Below are 18967 nucleotides of genomic sequence, written 5' to 3'. Positions count from 1 at the left end.
GAATGTTTGGTAAAATCACCTGTGAAGCCATCTGGTCTAGAACTTTTGTTTGTTGGGAGTTTTTTTTATCACTGATTCATTTAGTTAATAGTAATCAGTTGTTTCATATTTTCGATTTCTTCTTGATTCAGTCTTGGAAGATTGTATGTTTCTAGGAATTTATCTATTTCTTGCAGATTGTTTAATTTGTTGGTGTATAATTGTTCATAATATTTTCTTATAATTCTATGTATTTCTGTGATGTCCAATGTCACTTCTCTTCTTTCATTTCTGATATTATTTATTAGGGTCCTTGCTCTTCTTGATGAGCCTTGTTAAAGATTTATTGATTTTGTTTATCTTTTCAAAGAACCAGTTCTTGGTTGCATTGGTCTTTTGAAATTTTTTAGATTGTTTCATTTATTTCCACTCTGATCTTTATTATTTCTTTTCTTGTACTCACTTTGGACTTTGTTTGCTGTTCTTTTCTAGTTTTTCTAAATGTAAGGTTAGATTGTTTATTTGAGTTTTTTTCTTGTTTTTTGACGTAGGCCTGTATTGCTATGAGTTTACCTCTTAGGATTGCCTCGCTGTGTCCCATAGATTTTGGGTTGTTGTGTTTTGATTTTCATTTGTCTCAAGGTATCTTTTGATGTCTTCCTTGATCTCATTGTTGACTATAGGGTTACTTTGCAATATTATCTGTCCATGAATATTACTTTGCCAAGGACATCCATTCAGTTATTAGCTCTAACTAGACAAATTAGCTATTTTAATTATTAATAGATTGTTTTATTGGATGCTTACTATATCCAAATCACTCTTGTAAACACTTTTTAAAATCCTTTTGTCAACCTTGTGAGATAGGCACTGTTATTGTCAGCATTTTCCATTTGAGGAAACAGTGGTCCAGATAAATTGAGTAATTTGTTGGAGTCACACAGATTAAGAAGTGGTAGAGTGAGAAACCCAGGCTCTATGTGCCATACTGTTATTATTATTATTTTTTAATCTTTTAAAAAGATTTTATTAAAGGTCTTTATAGAGCAAACCCCAAATTCCAGATCCAGATGCAAGGAGACCCTGTTCTGCTTTGGGTACTGGCTGGGACATGGCAGGTGGCTCTGGCTTCCCACCTTTCTGTTCCGCGATGGGGGTGGTGGATAGTATCTCATCTTTGGGTTCCACAATGCTCACATGGTCAGGAAGGGGCTTCTTAGGGCCAGTCTTACCCCTTGGGTCCCAAGGAAGCATGATCTTTACTTTGATGCCCAGCACACCCTGCCTGAGCAGCACATGGCAGTGTCAACATGGTAGTTAACAGGGTCCCCACTGTGGACCATCAGACCATCGACAAACTTCGTGGATTTAGCCCTCTGTCCTCAGAATTTCCCAGACACCCCAACCTCGCAGTCTTTGGCCCCACTCTCCATGATGAATGAACCTCAGCACACTTTAACAGGCCCTCTGTACAGCAAGGCCTCCTAGGAGTTTGTATGCATAGACTTTGCCTGGGCAATTGCACACAGACTTCTTGTGGCCACCTTTTCAGCATACAGCTCTACACTGCCCTCAGGGAAGCCAACCTCTTCTGAACCACAGCGGTCAATTCCTGGATCCGTCAGCCCTTCTCACCAAGAACATTTTGTGTCCTGGTGGCCAAGATAATGATTTCTGTCCTGGTCGGTGTAAGTTGGAGCTCAACTCCAGAGTAGCCATCTTCAGCCAGCTCCGGAGTGAGAAACGTGTTCAGTTCGGCTTTGAAGGTGCCATTAGTAACAAACTTACTCTTCTTGGAAATTTGCACTGCCGTCTTGCTGCTGCACAGCAGTGAAAGGAATGGCTCTATGTGCCCTACTCTTAACTTCTACGTTATATAGCTTTAATTGCATATTAGTCCCTGAATGAATGGGCAACGATTTATTCAACTATTTCCTTATCGATGGAGATTGAGGTGATTTCCTTTCCCCCCTCTTTTTAGTGTGCTACTACCAACAATGTTGAAATAAACAACACTGAAATACATTCTGACACTCTTTTTTATTTTTTCCGTTGAACAGAGAACCACGTTGCTTTCTTCCTGTGCCTAATTTTGGAGAACCTTACCAACTGTGGTAGTCTCAGTCATGGTTAGGCAAGGGGTCCTGGTGTTGTAATTCATATTCCAATGACCAGTTAGGAATTCTTGCTTCACTGGTTACTCTGAACTGTCCACATCTCTCTTTAGTACAGGGCAGAATGGTGAACCCTGTTTAAGTCAACACAGTTTACATTTAGAAGCAGGAGCAAGTGGACCGTGAGGGATTATCTTCTCCTAGATGTGTCAGATGCAATCACACAGCAGAGATTTATGAAGTGAACTGAAATATTTGTTGTGATCGCTCACTGATTAAGAATACACTCTAATGCACAATCTTGACAGACATCTAGGCCAACGACCCTTGCTTTAAGAATCTGGGTCAGGGTTGCCCAACTTCTTCTAATTCAGCAGTCTCATTTCATTAAAGGATTATGCAAAGAAACCTCAGTCGGGTCTGTACAATTGGCTGCTTCATCTTCAGTATTTAAAATTGCAGAATCCCGAGCAGTCACTAATTTGTACAAGTCCACTGATTTGTAATGTCTCCTTCCTCATTGTTTAGTATAGAGTTTGAAAAAAAAATTAGCTGGGAATCTTGAGAAAAATGGGTATGCAGTATGAAAAGTGGACATATAATTTAATACTGAAATAATCCATGAAGATATTTGAGGTAAGGTGTTTGACAAAACCTATATTGGAGATGCTTACAAGTAGGGTTTTGCAAAAACCTGAAAATTATTTAGATGGAAATGATTACAAATCTGAAGAGGTATGTTTTAAAATTTTAATCTAGAAACAATGCAGACTATGTATTTATCAACAGATTTCTACAATATGCTACATATGAAAATTAGTGAAAAAGATTTGATTACTTTAAGGTAAATTAGCTAGTGAAATATAGAGAAGAGAGTCATAGCATAAATTGGGAGATCTTGTGTTTGTGGCTGGATAGTGTATTTTTGTGTGGGGTAGGGAGTAGGTTTGGATAAGCATGTGGTTTATTTATTTATTTATTTTAGTACTATATAGGCTTTAGGGTAACCAATGTATACGCTATACAATTGAAAGAAATGCATTCAAGAGCTTAGAAATTGATGTTTACCTATGCAAGAACTTCTGCTTTCAAAAGCAAAGCATCACATCATCTCTGTCCTGAAGTGTCAGTTTGTCCGTTTCTCTCCTCAGCCTCCCTCTCCACTCCTGTCGACGTAAGGGAAGGGCACATGAGCATTTAGGCATGAAGCCTCACCCTTAAGCATGGCGGCAGGCCTCAATCTGTTCATTTCCTCTTTTCATGCCACGCTGGGGAATAGGACAGGTATTTTAATCAACCCACCTTATGTTGAATACCACTGTTTTCACCAGCCTGAGCCCATTCCGACATCCATGGTGCTGATTAAGGAGCTGCTGATTTCGCTAGTTCTGAAATTCTCTATACTCATTAGCAAAAGCACTGGTGAGGACCAAGATACGAGTACCTGAAGTGCAAGTAGCAGTAGCCCCTCTGCTGTGGGGGCTTTTACCCCAGGAACCCGGGTCCCTCATTAGGACAACCGACTGCCCCTTGAATAAAGCTTATGCCAACTGACACATTACTGTGTTCCATTGTCTATACTGAAGATTTTAAAGTAAATTACGGACATTTAACTGCAATAGACCTGTGCAGGCCCTTTAACTCATCTGCTCATCATCTTATTTCTATCTTTCTACATTCATTTGGATTTTACCTTTGGCCATATACGTACTTCTCCCCACTTCTAGCTCAGCTCCTGCCCCAGTTTCAATTATGACCATTCTCTTTTTATCCCTAAGTGTATGAAAAAGTATGGTTACTTTTTTGAGTGATCATTTAGGGTATTTTATTTACTATTGCCACTGTGCTAAATGTAGTAAGTTATGACCTAAACGATGTAAAGCTCTGACAAAGAGAGAGAGAAAAAAAAAGACAAGTTTCCCTGTGGTGTGGAATGTCTTCCTCCTTAGTCCTTTTGGGCTCTGCTTCCTTTCACCTGTAAAGTGAGGGACTTGGGCCAGCATAGCTTTTTCTTCTCTGCCAGCTTTGATAATCTGAGATGGTCAGCAGTGACACCTTAGGCTAAACTTGCAGCAGCTGAAGAGACAGCGCCTTGGAGCAGGGTCTGCATTATAAAGGGCCTGCTGACGTTCGGTCTTTTCCCTTATGATGGTGAATCTGAGAACACTGGTCATCACAATTTGATAATCCAGCCAGCTCTGTTTCTGTAATGACCAATGGACGTACATGGATGCCGAGTCTCTGCCACAGATGAGGCATCTCTTAGACCAGGAAGTACATCAAACGGAAACCGTGAGTTTCAACTACCTTCCTTCAGTTTTTATGCAGTCATTGATCAAGAAAACATGAAGAGTGTAACACATCTCCCCATCTTTGGTTTTAGATTGAGTTCTGTTCTCGGTAGGTTGCATGCTTTTTCCCAGCTGCCTCTTTGCCTCTGAATATCGAGAGTTGTCTTAGAAGGAGTAATGGGCTGACGCTGATGTCTGTATAGACACGTCCCTGACTTACGATGGTTCAACTTACTATTTTTCGACTTTACAATGGTGGGAAAGCGATATGCATAATAAATTACACGAGTTAGTCAACACTTTATCACAAAATCGCTTTGTGTTATGTAATTTTGGCAACTATAGGCTAATGTAAGTGTTACGACCATGTTTAAGGTAGGCTAGGCTATGCTATGATGTTTGGCAGGGTAAGTGTATTAAATGCATTTATGACTTAGGATATTTTAAATTTATCAGGACGTAACCCTGTTGTAAACTGAGGAACATCTGTATTTAATCTCAATTTAAATATTATCTTATGATAGGCTTTTGTTTCAATGTCCATTTTTCTTTAATAATAGTGTTACTCTTCATTGCAGAGAAATTCAGTATAGTGAAACGTGAAAGAATTGATAAGTATAGGAATTTATTCAAAATACAATACCTGTTGACTAGATTCAAGGAATGTGTAGATGATCTTGTCTGATGTTCTAGTAAAAGGACTCCTGCCTTTGTTCATTTATGGATATATTCTGTCTGTTGTTTTTCTCCCTCTCTCTCTCTTCAGTTCCCATGATTTTGCTCATTTCCAAAGGGGAGCCCCTTAGACCCTGTACTTAGGCACTGTCTGAGCTGACTATTCAGTAGAAAATATGGGGAAGGAGGATTGGCAGAAATTGGCTGCCTTTTCAGTCCAACTATTTTTTCTAGTTGGTTTAATTAAACCATTTGCTTTTCCTTTAATTCATCAAGCCATCAGGTCAAACAAAGAAAAAAAAACCCCAGCAAACTTAGTTATATTTTGATCATTCTTAATTTTTCAGAAAGCAAAAGCGTAAGGATATCTTTTTTCCTGTAGTCTTTTTTAACAAAAATGATCTGTAGTCTTAAAGTGTGATTTTTTTGTTTTAAATCATGTTTTAAGCCAAACTTTCTCTTTTCCTACCTAATACCCTCATCCTTTGGAATAATAAACCTTTTTTCGTTGACTCTCAAAAATCGCAGGACACTATGATTCTCTACTTATATTCATGTTTGATCAATCTGTTTTCCTTTTCACGTCTACACTTCAGTTTTTCCCACCTTGTTCTGTGTCCTGGCAGTTGTACTACTTTACCAGGCTACCTCACCCTCTGGCTGTAGGTTGGTTTGGCTGGCGGGAGCTCCAGCAGGGATTAGAGCGGGGAGGAGAATGAGGCCTGTGCTTGCCCCTCCCCTTTCTTTGTGGTATCCAGTGCCTTGGCTGAATTTCTGGACTAGCTTCAGTTTCTGTAACATGTCCCTCTCCACACAGCCTCTTTCTTTCCAAAGTCCAGCAGCCCCCTTGCCCTTTTGGGCTCACGGGTATTAACAGGGACCACTGATCCCAACTGCATTGTCCCTTGAGGTTTCCCTGCTGTCTGCCCACCTCATTCTAGACAGGCCCTTTATTAAAGTTTCCTCAAGTTCTGTAGTTGGAATGTGCCGTCTGTTTCCTTTTGGGGCCTTGACGCCTATAATAATACAATGAATGCTTCTGTTGCTGGGAAGAAGTATGTATAATGGTTCTTTTTCATTTGGTGTCAGATTGATCTAGGTTTGAGTACAGCCCCATCACTTGATTATTTAACCACCCCAAGCCTCCTTTTTCTCAAATTTAAAGTGGGGATAATATTACCTACTTCCAGAATTGTTATAAGAATATGAGGACTCAAAAATGTTTAAATGTAAATATATGTGTGTGTTTGTATACACATACATGTATATATAAATTTTTTTCATTTCCTCTCAATTTACACTGAGTAACTTCCTCACTGGTAAGGCCTGAGCAATTACAAAGCAGTAATTTTTAGTTTCTCTACACTTCGTGCTGTTGATCTTTGTGTTTTAAGTTATGTGGACCCCCTGCCTCTTTGTATTCCACAAGTTCCTGCTTATCTAAATGACATTTTATTTCCCATTGATGGTCCTGGCTGCTCTGGTTATCTTACCTCAAGTCTGAAATTTCCTCAGATGGAGAGTGCTAGAAGCAGGGGGTCCCTAGTGAAGTGAGAATTTTTTGCTGGCCTTTTGACTCTGAGGGTTGGCTGCTGACTGCTCAGGTGCTATGCATCATTGGGTAATCCGGCTGCTTTTTTGTTTCTGTTTTTTTTAGAAAATGCTCGTATCTCTAAACTGTTATGAGAGCATTGGCTAAGCCCAAGAGGTGCTGCAAGGATTAGCTAATTGATTCTTTTAAATGCTTTCACACTGGCAGAGTTTAGTAAGAGGGATGGGCTAAATAATTTTAGCAGGCTCAGTGGGAGTACAAACTCTATCAAATGACTCTTGTAATTTGCTTTGGAATCTAGTAGGACTTGCTTATTGTACAATATGTCCCATTAAAATGAGTTATACATGTTTTATTAAGATTTTTACTAAAAATATAGTGAACATACAATATTATATTAGTTTCAAGGTACACCATAGTTACTTAACATTTATATACCTAAAGAAGTGATCACCATAAGTCCAGAAACCATCTGGTACCATAACAGGCTATCATAACATTATTGACTATATTCCTTATGCTGTACATTACATCCTCATGACTTATTTGTTTTATACCTGGGAATTTGGACCTCTTATTCCCCTTCCTCTTCCCCCCGCCCTTTTAAATTTATCAATTACGGTTGACATTCAATGTTATTTTATATTACTGCGTTTCCCCGAAAATAAGACCTAGTTGGACAATCAGCTCTAATGTGTCTTTTGGAGCAAAAATTAATATAAGACCAGGTATAATATAATATAATATAATATAATATAATATAATATAATACCAGGTCTTATTTTACTATAAGACTGGGTATAATATAATATAATATAATACCGGGTCTTACATTAATCTTTGCTCCAAAAGACGCATTAGAGCTGAAAGTCCAGCTAGGTCTTATTTTCGGGAAAACAGGGTAGTTTCAGGTGTACAGATAGCGGTAGACATGTATATCATTTAAGAAGCGATCCACCTGACTAGTCTAGTACCCACCTAGCACTATACATAGCTATTACCATTACCATTGACTATATTCCCTATGCTTTAGTATACATCCCCATGACTGTTTTTTAACTACCAATTTGTGCTTTTTATCCCTTCGCCTTTTCCATCCTGCCCCCAACCCCCTCCCATCTATCATCCAAACAAATCTAGTACCCATCTGACACCACACATAGTTATTACAATATTAGTGACTATATCCCTGATGCTATACCCTACATCCCCATGACTACTTTGTAACAACCAATTTGTGCTTCTTAATCCTGTCCCCTTCTTTCACCCACACCTCCAACCCCCTCCCATCTGGCAACCATCAAAATATTTTCTGTATCTATGAGTTTGTTTCTGTTTTATTTGTTAATTTTGTTCTTAGATCCCACATATAAGTGAAATCACATTGCATCTGTCTTTGTCTGACATACTCCTTTCAGCACAATACCCTCCAGGTCCATCCATGCTGCCACAGGTGGCAAGCACCCATTTCCTTCCCTGGCCGAGCAATATTCCATTGTATATACGTACCATGCTGTTTTGATTGGGTGTTTTCTGCTACCTTGTCTTCTAAATTGCTGATTTGATCCTCTGCTTCATCTAGTCTGCTGGTGCTTTCTTCTAGTACATTCTTCATTTCTGTTACTGTATTCTTCACTTCTGACTGGTTCTTTTTTATAGCTTCTATATCCTTTTTTATGCTTGCTCTTTCTTTGTTGAAGTTCTCACTAAGTTCCTTGAGCATCCTTATAACCATTGTTTTGAACTCTGTCTCTGGTAGGTTGCTTGCCTCCATTTTGTTTAGTTATTTTTCTGGATTTTTCTCCTGTTCTTTCATTTGGGATGCAATTCTTGTTTCCTCATTTTGGCTACCTCTGTGTTTATTTCTTTGTATTAGTTAGATCTGCTATGTCTCCTCATCTTGGCTGGGTGGCTTTGTGTAGTAAATGGCCTGTGGGACCCAGTGGATAGTGTCCTTGGTCACCTGAGTCATGTGCTCCAAGAGTGTCCCTTGTGTGGATTGTGTATGCTTTTCTATTATAGTTAAGCCTTAATTGCTATTTGGCATATCATTGTGTGGGATTGATCCTCAGGCTGACTGGCCTCGTCCACAGCTTATGGACTGCTGTGTCGGAGGCTTACCCCACTGAGTGGGATTTGCCCCAGTACGCTCTGTTTCCTGTTGAGGCCACCCTTTATGTGTGCCACTCGTGAGGCTAATTAGGCAGTGCTCCACTATGGACTGAAGCTAACCTCCAAGTATGTTGGTTCTGGGGGCATTTGGGAGGGGCTCCAGTGCAGGCCCACGTCAGCCACTGCCTGTGACTGGCCGGGGGCTACCTGGTAGGAGCTATAAAGGGATCCATATGCTAAAACTGGAGGTGCGCAAGAGAGGCCATGCTGCGAACTGAGGATGTCTGCCACCAGTACCAGGCCTGGGGTAACTTTGCAAAAATCTAGGACACCTGGAGGCCTGTTGCCATCTTCCAGCTCCCATAAGGTTCAGCCACTGATAAATCCTCATGCAGTAAGCAAGTTAAATGAGGCAGGATCTCAGGGAATCATTAGTGTAGTCACCAGGTTAATGTAGACTCTGGTTTGGTGCCAGTGCTGAGCCTGGAGTGACTCAGCAAAAGTCTCCGAGCACACTGAGGCCAGTTGCCGCCCACTTGGGGCCCATGGACTCTGATAGTTTTACAAGAAAGAGTGCAATTTGGGAGGACCTGGCTGCTCTCAGAGAAAGTGCCTCAGGTGGTGTGCGAATCAGATGGGGCGGGGTCCCAGTAAGTCAGGAAGATGGAGCAGCTGAGCTCACCTGGCCAATCAGATTCAGATTTGGTCTGTGGGGGCAGGCTCAGCACAGGAAAGATGGCTCCTGCCTGCTGGCTGCACAGGATGAGGATCCCTCACCAGAAAATGCAGCTGTCCTCCAGTCCTCCCTGAAGCCACACTCCTCAGTCTGTCCCTTATATGTCTCCAAGGCCCCTGAGTCACCATCCTTATGCTGCAGCCCAAGGTAAGTGCCTGAGAGCGAGTGAGTCTGTGTGCGGGCAGTTTAAGAGGATGTGTGGGTTTCCCGCAGCCTTCCGTACCAGCCAGATGGTCAGAATGCCCACTATTTTTCACAGTCAGATGTTGTGGGGGCTCCTCTTCCCGGTACCAGTACTCTTGGCTGGGGAGCCTGGTGTGGGGGGCTGGAGTTCCTCTCTCCTCCTGGAGGAACCTCCTTGGCTGATTCTCAGGTTTGGGCCCGTTCTGCATCTCCATCCCTCCTCCTACCAGTCTTGACATGGCTCCTTTATCTTTTTAGTTATAGGACTTCTCTTTGGCTTGATTTCAGGTGGTTCTCCAGGTTGATTGTTCTATAATTTAGTTGTAATTTAATGTGTTCATGGAAGATGCAGACAGTGTTTATGCACTCTGCAAACTTGGATCTCTCTGAGTTATATATGTTACTGCATTTACAACATGACCTGGGGAAATGCTTTAAGATAAGAAGAGGTGTCTGGAAAATACACAAAGCTTTTGTCAAATGCAGTTGTAGGTACTGAAGCTACTTGGGTTTTTCTGACTCAAGCTTTGTGAAGCATGGTTTGGTAACATTTATTTTAAGGGCCTGCTGTGTGTCAGGGTTAGATTAGGTCACCATGTTTCTCTGCCTCTAAGCCCCATAAACTAGAAAAGGAGACAGATACATACAGTCAAGACCCTTTGATAGGGTGCAATAAGGGCTAACATGGAAGAATATACAAGGTACTGAGTGATAAAAAAATCAGGTGGCAATTAGCTCAATATGAGGGAAATCAGGAATGATTCATAAAAGAGGAGAGGCTTGAGTTGGTCTTCAAGAATAAGAGAAGTTTGCCACATGATAAAGGGGTTAAGGATATTCCAGAGAGGGAACAACATATGAAAAGTCTCTCTCTCTCTCTCTCTCTCTCTCTCCCCCCCCTCTCTCCCTCCCCCCCCTCTCTCCCTCCCCCCCCTCTCTCCCTCCCCCCCCCTCTCTCCCTCCTTCCCCCCTCCTTCCCCCTCCCTCCCTTTCTCTCTCTCTGTTTTACTTAAACACTTGTTTTTTTAAAACTTTCATTTATTTTAAGTATGTTTTTCCAGGACCCATCAGCTCCAAGTCAAGTAGTTGTTTCAATCTAGTTGTGAAGGGCGCAGCTCACAGTGGCCCATGTGGTGATCGAACCAGCAACCTTGGTGTTAATAGGACCATGCTCTAACCAACTGAGCTAACTAGCCGCCCCTCATTTAAACACCTTTAAGAATTTCTACTTCCTCTGTATCTAGCTCTTGGCACATAGTGGATATTCAATTATTAATAATACCAGTAAATGGTTAGTAGTAGGTGATAGGATTATAGGTAATGATTTCAATATTATTCATTAGTTTTTTAATTAATTTTCTATAATAAACATGTTTTCCTTTTGTTTTTTTGTTGTTTGTTTTTTTGTTTTTTTTTTTGTTTTATTTTAAATTAAATTTATTGGGGTGACAATTGTTAGTAAAATTACATAGATTTCAGGTGTACAATTCTGTATTACATCATCTATAAATCCCATTGTGTGTTCATCACCCAGAGTCAGTTCTTCCATCACCATATATTCGATCCCCCTTACCCTCACCTCCCCCCCCACCCCCCTTACCCTCTGGCAACCACTAAACTATTGTCAATGTCTATGAGTTTCTGTTTTCCTTTTGTAATTAGAACATCCTAAAACATTCAGAGAGTGTTTATCAGAGTCTGTGGCTGCATTGGGGTTAAAGACTGTTGTAGTAAAAAATGTCAGTGAATTTTGGGATTTGGCGACAGTTGTTAACCTGGTGGGGCAAAGTTTGAAGATTGGGGGGTTATCACTGGAAATGGAGGTGGAATTATATAGGTTGGGGACACAAATTTGGACTTTATGTTGGGGACAGTGGGAAACCGTTGAAATTATTGGGCAGGGGAGTGCCATGGTCAGAGTCCTCTGGCAACATTGTAGAGTATGAATTGGCTTCAGGAGAGACTGGACGGTGTGGGGACAGAGTCCCAGCGAGCAGTTTCCAGGCTCTCGGCCTCACATGGAAAGTTGCTGGCTCGGGTAGTAGATGGCCATCAGATGTGACTGGGTGGCCAGCAGCTGTTACCGGTGAGCCATTAGGCACTGATATAACTGCTGTGCTTACAGTGGGGGGGTGGGTTGGCAGAGAAGCAGACGGCAGATTGCGCATCGTGCGGCTCCTGCTCCCTGTGTCTCCAACCCAGCCGCCAGCGAGAATATAGTGGTCTGACTCCCCTATCTATGGCTCCGTGGGTGTTCCTTTTTGGCCTCACCATGTCCTGCATTCTTGTGCGGGGATCGGGACCAGAGTCCCTGCATGACAGAGGGAAAAGGACCAATTGTGACACTTATAATCCAGGTGGAAGGTATTGAGGGTTGGGGAGAAGATAATGAGTTTGGTGTTAGGATAAATTTGAAGTGTCTGTGGGATAGTCTGTGGGAAGTCTAGTAAGTACTTGGAACGGCCCATGGGGAAGATTCAGCCCCTAAAGCATCACTACCGCCAGGGAGGGTGGAGAACTGGAGGAGAGGAGGCTCTCTGGACACCCCAGGAAGCAGTGAGGAGCATGGACAGCGCGGTCAGAAAGGCAAGAGAAAAACAGAAGAAAACGGTGCTGTCAAAATTGTGGGAGAAAAGGAGGGAGAGCTGGTGCATAAATGAGCAAATTATCTAGTCAGGAAGTACACTATTTTCCTTTCTCCAGACATTTCTTCTCCTCCCTGCTTCGGGTTTCTCCTCAAAAGACATTTCTTCAGAAGTGCCTTCCCAGACCACCTATTTAAAACAGCAACCTTAATCATTCCATATCACCTTCCCTGAGCACTGTTTTAAAACATAGATTTTATTATTATTCAGCTAGAGTAAGGCCAACAGATCAGCTGATTGCTGTTGAACCACAGCTTGTTATTTGCTGTTTCCAAGAGGAGGGGGCAGACCATGCCATGCAGGGCCACATGGCGAAGCACCAGGGTCAGCCAGGGGGCAGAAGGCCATGGGGAACATGGGCAACGGCCCTTATTGTGGTTTCCATGGGAAGGAATGGGCAAGGCAGGATAAGCAGGGTAGGATTGGCTAGTTTGAAGAATTTTGGTGAGCTCTAGAGCACAGGGGCTGCTCCTAGTTGTCTGGTACCTGGCCATGGAGTGACCAGGGCAGGGGAGTGAGGTGGTTGGGGTATGGGTTTCAGATTGGTTGGTTTGCATATGAAAGACTCACTGGAAGGCAAATTCCTTTCTATCTCTAGGAATTGGCTTATCCTGGGAGGTTCAGTCTCCTCACGGTCAGTAAGGACCCAGATGTGAAAGCATCAGACTAGAAAGATATGTTTCATCCAAGCAACACCTGACATAATACTGCATGTGGATTTGTTTATGGTGCAGTGCCCCGGCTGGGACTAGGGTTAGGTGGATGAGGCATTCATCTTGGGCACAAAATGTAAAGGGGGTGCCAAAAAACTCGCTAATCAAGGTAAATAATATGCTAATGCAGTATTTTAAAAAATCAAAATCGATGCAAAAATATACCTGATGAATAAAACAAAATTTTAAAAATAAAGACAGGATCAGTAACAGTGCTGTGAGGAGTCATATTGGAGCCTGAAACAACAGGAAAAGTCAGTAATTTGATTTTTTTTTAACTATTGCATTAAAATTACTCAGCCTTAATGAGGAAGAGAATTCTGACACATGCTACACATGCTACAATATGGATGAATCTTGAGGCTAAGTGAAATGAGCCAGTTATGAAAAGACAAGTAGTGTATGGTTCCAATTACATGAGACACTTAGAGTAGTCAAAATCATAAAGACAAGGGCTGGGGGAGAAGGGAATGGGATTTATTGTTTAATGCACGCAGTTTCGGAAGATGAAAAGAGCTTGGGAGATAGACGCTAGTGATGCTTGTACAACATTATGAATGTTTTTAATACCATTGAAATGTACACTTAAACACGGGTAAGATGGTAAATTTTATGTGTATTTTGCCACAATTAAAAAAAACGAAAAAAAAACCCCAACTATTGCATTAAAATATTGCTTATCTTGATTACTGTTTTTTTCTTTTTTCTTTTTGTTTTTTGCATCCCCGTATGTTTTGCACTTGCCCCATCCTTGTCCCAGACCTGGAGAGCCCTGTGGGAGGAGCTGTGTGTAGGGAGGCAGGTAGGGAGGGGAATCGGGAGCCAAGGTTTGGCTGTCTTCCTTCAGGGGAGGTGTGCCTTTTCCACGTACTACAGGCTTAGAATCCTTTAGATTAAAGGAGAAGAGGAACTGTTTTAGTTAAGAATGTGTTTGGCTACAAATAACAGAATACTCTGGCTTACCCATAGTATTATTTTTCTCACACTGCCAAAACCTTGGAGGTGACCACTGCTGGGGAGGTTCAGTGACAGTGTAGTTGGATCCAATGTCTCTCTGGGTTGTTTTGTTGTTTTGTTTTAAGGAGAAGGAACAGATATGCATCTGTCCTTTACATCAAAGAAGCTCAGACCTTTTCAGAAACACACCTCCCAGTAACTTCTTTTTATGCTTCATTGCTCAATCCTGAGTCAAATGGCCCCCACCCCCACCAGCCATACCTGCAAAGGAGTCTGGGAAAGCGAGGATAGGATTGTTAAGACTGACTAGGACAATCCTGATTCACTGTATGTGTCTGGGCACAGTGCCCTTTGCACAAGATTGGACTTCTGTTAGCAAGGAAGCAAGGGGAATGGACACAGCGAAGGCAATTAACTATGTCTGCCACGGGGTTCTTGATTATGGACATCTTTCCACAGAAACAGGGATCTCGGTACCTTGGCATATTTACCTATAGTTTTGATCTTGTAAGTTTAGTAAGCATTTTCTCCATTGTACTGCATGGCATCCAGACCATTGGTTTTTATGGGTTTAAAACCCTGAGCTACTAAAGGGTGAGCTTATGGTACTGCTGGGGGATTTATCACTCTAGCCTTGACGATTGAGTAACACACAAAGCATTAAAAGACGGCCCATTTTCTTTTTAAATAACTTAGAATTGTCTGAGTGTTTAATTCGTTTACTCTGCTGGGCCTTCTGTCCAGTGTCCTCACCTCATCACTGGAGATGGATGACTTTCTGGGGGTAGAAAGCCAGGGAAATGAATCATTACATTTTTCTCTTTAACTACACACCGGACAAGTAGTCCGCGATTTATTGATTTAGAAAACTTCCTGTCTTGGATTTAAGATGCAGTCGAATGGGATGGAGATATCTGAGGTTCTGATAAGCTCTCATTAAAATAAAGATTATACCAATTCCCTGGTCTAGATGTATCAAGGTCAAACCTGTATCTGGCTACCTTCCAAATATTTAATGTGGAAGAAATAGGTTCAATAAAACTGGAAGGGGAAGAGAAATGGAGAAAATACCCCGAAGAAGTAACATGTAAGTTGAGAGTGTGTATGGAAAGGGAACCCTGCCTGCGTGGTTTGCAAGGAAAAGTCCATGCTGCGGGTGGACAAGCGTCTTGGGTCTCCATATCAGTGTGGATTGCTACTTGTTTCTTTGCTTTTTTTCTCCACTTGTCCGAGTCACAGTGAATCCAGAGCCTCCATTCCTGGTTCCCATGGTTGCCCTTTCTAGTAAGTTTGCAGGGAAGGGTCTTTGTTTTATGCCCATAGAGCACAGCTGTAAGTTGTACCATGTTTTACTATAGTTCCCTAATGTTAGATGCATCATAAAGAAGTAACTTAGTCTAGAACTTCTTGCCTGATCCTTTGAAAGATTCCTCCCAGAGACGGATGGTGTCTTTCTATGAATAGTCAAAGAGACTTTGGCAGGGCTAATCCTAACTACATTCACTGCAAAGTAAATTTAAAAGCCCTGATAAATGTATAATTGCACATGGTAGTTTTTTTTTGGTAAAATTCAAAGAAAGAGGTCCAGACCTGTCTTCTGGATACTTAAAAATCTAAGATAAAAAAGTCTGGAATAATTTATGGGAGTGACTGTTTTAGTTCTTGTCTACAGTGCACAGACTTTTATGATTATGATTATTATTCAAGAGAGAGAAGTGAAACAACTGTCTCATCAGTTGTGCAGTGACAACCTTAGAATGCCTTGCTTCTTGCTCAGACCATTTCTTTTCTGACCTTCATCTTAAGAAATCAACCAATCCAAAGATGCATCTGCTTATGATAGCCTAAGAAATCTAAAATCTGACCTGCAAACTAAGAAACACACTCACTTCCGCCTAATGAGACCCTATTTCAGAATCTGTGTGGTGTTCTCTCTTGCTTCAGTAATTCAAAAAAACTGAAAATAAAAGTTTGCTTATATCCTTATAGGGGCTTCCCTACATAGCCAAATTTAAACAAATGCATCTTTTGAGGATCTGGAGGAAGGTTGCTGGTGAGGGTGAAGGAGGAAGAGCAAGTTCACAGAAGTTCAGATCCAGTCTGGATCTGCTGACCCGGCAGCATGATTGGGTGCTTTGGAATGCCCAGCCTTCCTTAACTGGGGCACCTACTTCTCCAGGTTCTCCCTGGTGTCCCCAAGGGAACTCCTTCCAGTTTTTTTTTTCCAGTATAGTTTCATAGTTCTGGGCATAAATATTTGTTGGATGATCAAATGCCTGAATGCCAAGATTCTTTGAGCCTATAGAGGACCCTTAACATTCTTGAGGTATTCAGGAATCCCCAGATTTGCAAACACCTTTGTAGCATATAATTCCTTAACAAAATGGTTGTTTTTTCTCCACTGGCCGGAGCAGTCACTGAAATAGTTTCAGGATTCCCTTCCTGCCTGTTTTCACGTAGAGCATATGGTGAACTCTTTCAAGCCCTAGATCCAAGTTCACTGACAAATTTAACATTCTACCCTTTAATGTATCCAAAGTTCGTGTGGGAACTCAAGCCTCATTCCAATACCTTTAAGGAATCCCCAGGTAATTCCAAATCATGCACCAAGTACTAGGTCTCTTTCATTCGTCTTGTGGCATTTACTCTGATGACATAAGATGGCACCTCGTCTAGCGTGTGGCACCCGCTCGGGTCCACTGCGGCAATGTTCCTTTTGCAGCTTGTCCTGGGAGTGGCTCCTATAGGGCTGATGTCCACTGAACGCACTGCTGGAGGTAGTACCTCTGTTGCAGATGCCAGCCAATACCTGTGCCCAGGATGCCAATGCCTGGTGGTGGGGCCCTGTTATCTATACCAGGAGCGCTGGGTCCCAGGCCACAGAGCTGCTGCCATCAGCCCTGGGATGCCTTGGGATGATGCCCATCTCAGAGATTATAATTGTGTTGTTTTTCCTTTTCTCATGCACCCTTCCAAACCGAAATACAAAATGATTCAAGATAGAAGAGTCAGAAACTCTTGTCGTATAAAAATGCACAGGAAAATGTTAAGGAGAGGTCCACGTGGGTCAATGTGATAGGTCTGGTGGTCTTTATTATCACCGTGTCTCCAATACAGGAAACTTGGGGAGTTTACTGCTTCTTTGATTTTAAGAAGGAAGTGTGGCTTTCACAGGAATTCTATACTGTGGCTAAATTCTAAAGCCAGCATGTAAAAAAAAGAAAATAGATGAAGTGCCTCTTGAAATTCCCTTAAATTGTTCATAGACTAAGTATACATGCCCGTATTTACACTTACAGTGAAGACTGGCATGCTATCTCTAAATAAATGTAACACAGCTGGTTTTTCTCCGAGTATTGAAACAAACCATTATTTCTTTGTCTGATGGCTAAGAGTAGTGGACTTGTGTTTAGGGGCCATGTTGTATCAAAAATATAGATCTTTAAATCCTGGAATCCCATGGAATCCTATAAGATTTCACAATGTGAGAGGCATAAACATTAAAGTCAACTAAGGGGGAAAATGGGGTGCGTCCACTCCTTTAATGGACTAATAAAAATCACATTTATTGAAGACGTATGCTGTATCAGGAACTTTTTAAAGCACTTTTACATGTATTAACTCATTAATCCCTACAACAATCCCAGAAAGTGTTTGCTATTATTATACCTATTTTTCAAAAAAGTAAAACCGAGGTCCAAAGAGGGAAGTGACTTGTATAGTTAGTAAGTAGCTGAGTCAGAATGTGAACTCAGGCAGTCGGCTGAGTGTTTTTGCTCTTAACTACTGTGCTCTACACTTTTAAACATGATTGCACTATTGACAATCCTTTCTCTTTTCACTCTGGGCAGGGGTGGAATTTAACAATTTAAATGGCTTATTTTTATTTTTAAAATTTATTTTTTAAATTGAGGTGTAATTCACATATAACATTATGTTAATTTCAGGTGTTCATTAAATGTCTCACTAAATCTTTTTAATGATGTGACTCCATTGTACTTTCTTGCTGTAGTAAAAATTCAAACTATCCTGAAAAGCATAAAGGATATGAAGACATGGTGTTCCATATTCTCATCTCTAGATAGAGCAAATGTTAATGGTTTGTGCATTCTCTCACTCCCCCACCCCGCCAGGATTTCTGTTATGCATGCATTCATAGACATATTTTGTATTTTTTTAACACATACTTTTATTTCATTTTCTACTTTTCAATGTCATAGGCATCTTTCTATGTCAGAATATAGAATTTCACCTCCTTTTTTTTTATAAGTATATATATATAGAGAAATTTTTTTTTATTGGGTAATATTGGGGAACTGTGTATTTTTCCAAGACCCATCAGCTCCAAGTCAAATTGTTTTCAATCTACGATGTTTCCCCGAAAATAAGACCTGGCTGGACAATCAGCTCTAAGGCGTCTTTTAGAGCAAAAATTAATATAAGACCCGGTCTTATTTTACTATAAGACCGGGTCATATAATATAATATAATTCTGGGTCTTATATTAATTTTTGTTCCAAAAGACGCATTAGAGCTGATGGTCCAGCTAGGTCTTATTTTTGGGGAAACGCGGTAGTTGTGGAGGGTGCAGCTCCTTGTGGGAATTGAATTGGTGACCTTTGTGTTATGAGCACCGTGCTCTAACCAGCTGAGCCAACCGGCCGCCCCTCACCTCCTCCTTTTAAAGAGCTGTTTTAGTAGCCACATATTATGCTACTGCATGACTAAACCATAATTTATGTTTGCATATTCCCTTCCGGGTGGATACTCAGGTTTTAAAAATTTTTGCCAGGATTTTACTATTATAAACTCTGTGGCAAATATACTCATTTGTTCATGTATTTTGTGGATTTATTTTTTAGGTTTAAATCTTTAATCCCCATGGAATTTATTTTGTGCAGGAGGTGCGATGGGAATTACAGTGATTTCTGGACTTTCCTCATTCAAATGATTACCCACCTGAAGAGATTCAGTCTCCAGGCCCCCAAGTAAACACGTTGCATCTGTTAT

The 18967-nt window shown here is 41.2% G+C and overlaps 1 pseudogene; it reads right to left on the bottom strand.

Annotated features, from left to right (window-relative positions):
• Positions 1-1008: 1008 nt before the first annotated feature.
• Positions 1009-1412, bottom strand: LOC109437889 (small ribosomal subunit protein uS3 pseudogene; annotated as a pseudogene).
• Between the last annotated feature and the right edge of the window lie 17555 nt (positions 1413-18967).

This window comes from Rhinolophus sinicus, chromosome 1 (assembly GCF_057876585.1).
Source record: "Rhinolophus sinicus isolate RSI-liver-muscle chromosome 1, RSI-T2T, whole genome shotgun sequence".
Classification (NCBI taxonomy): domain Eukaryota; kingdom Metazoa; phylum Chordata; class Mammalia; order Chiroptera; family Rhinolophidae; genus Rhinolophus; species Rhinolophus sinicus.
This window is presented reverse-complemented; position numbering and strand designations above follow the sequence as displayed.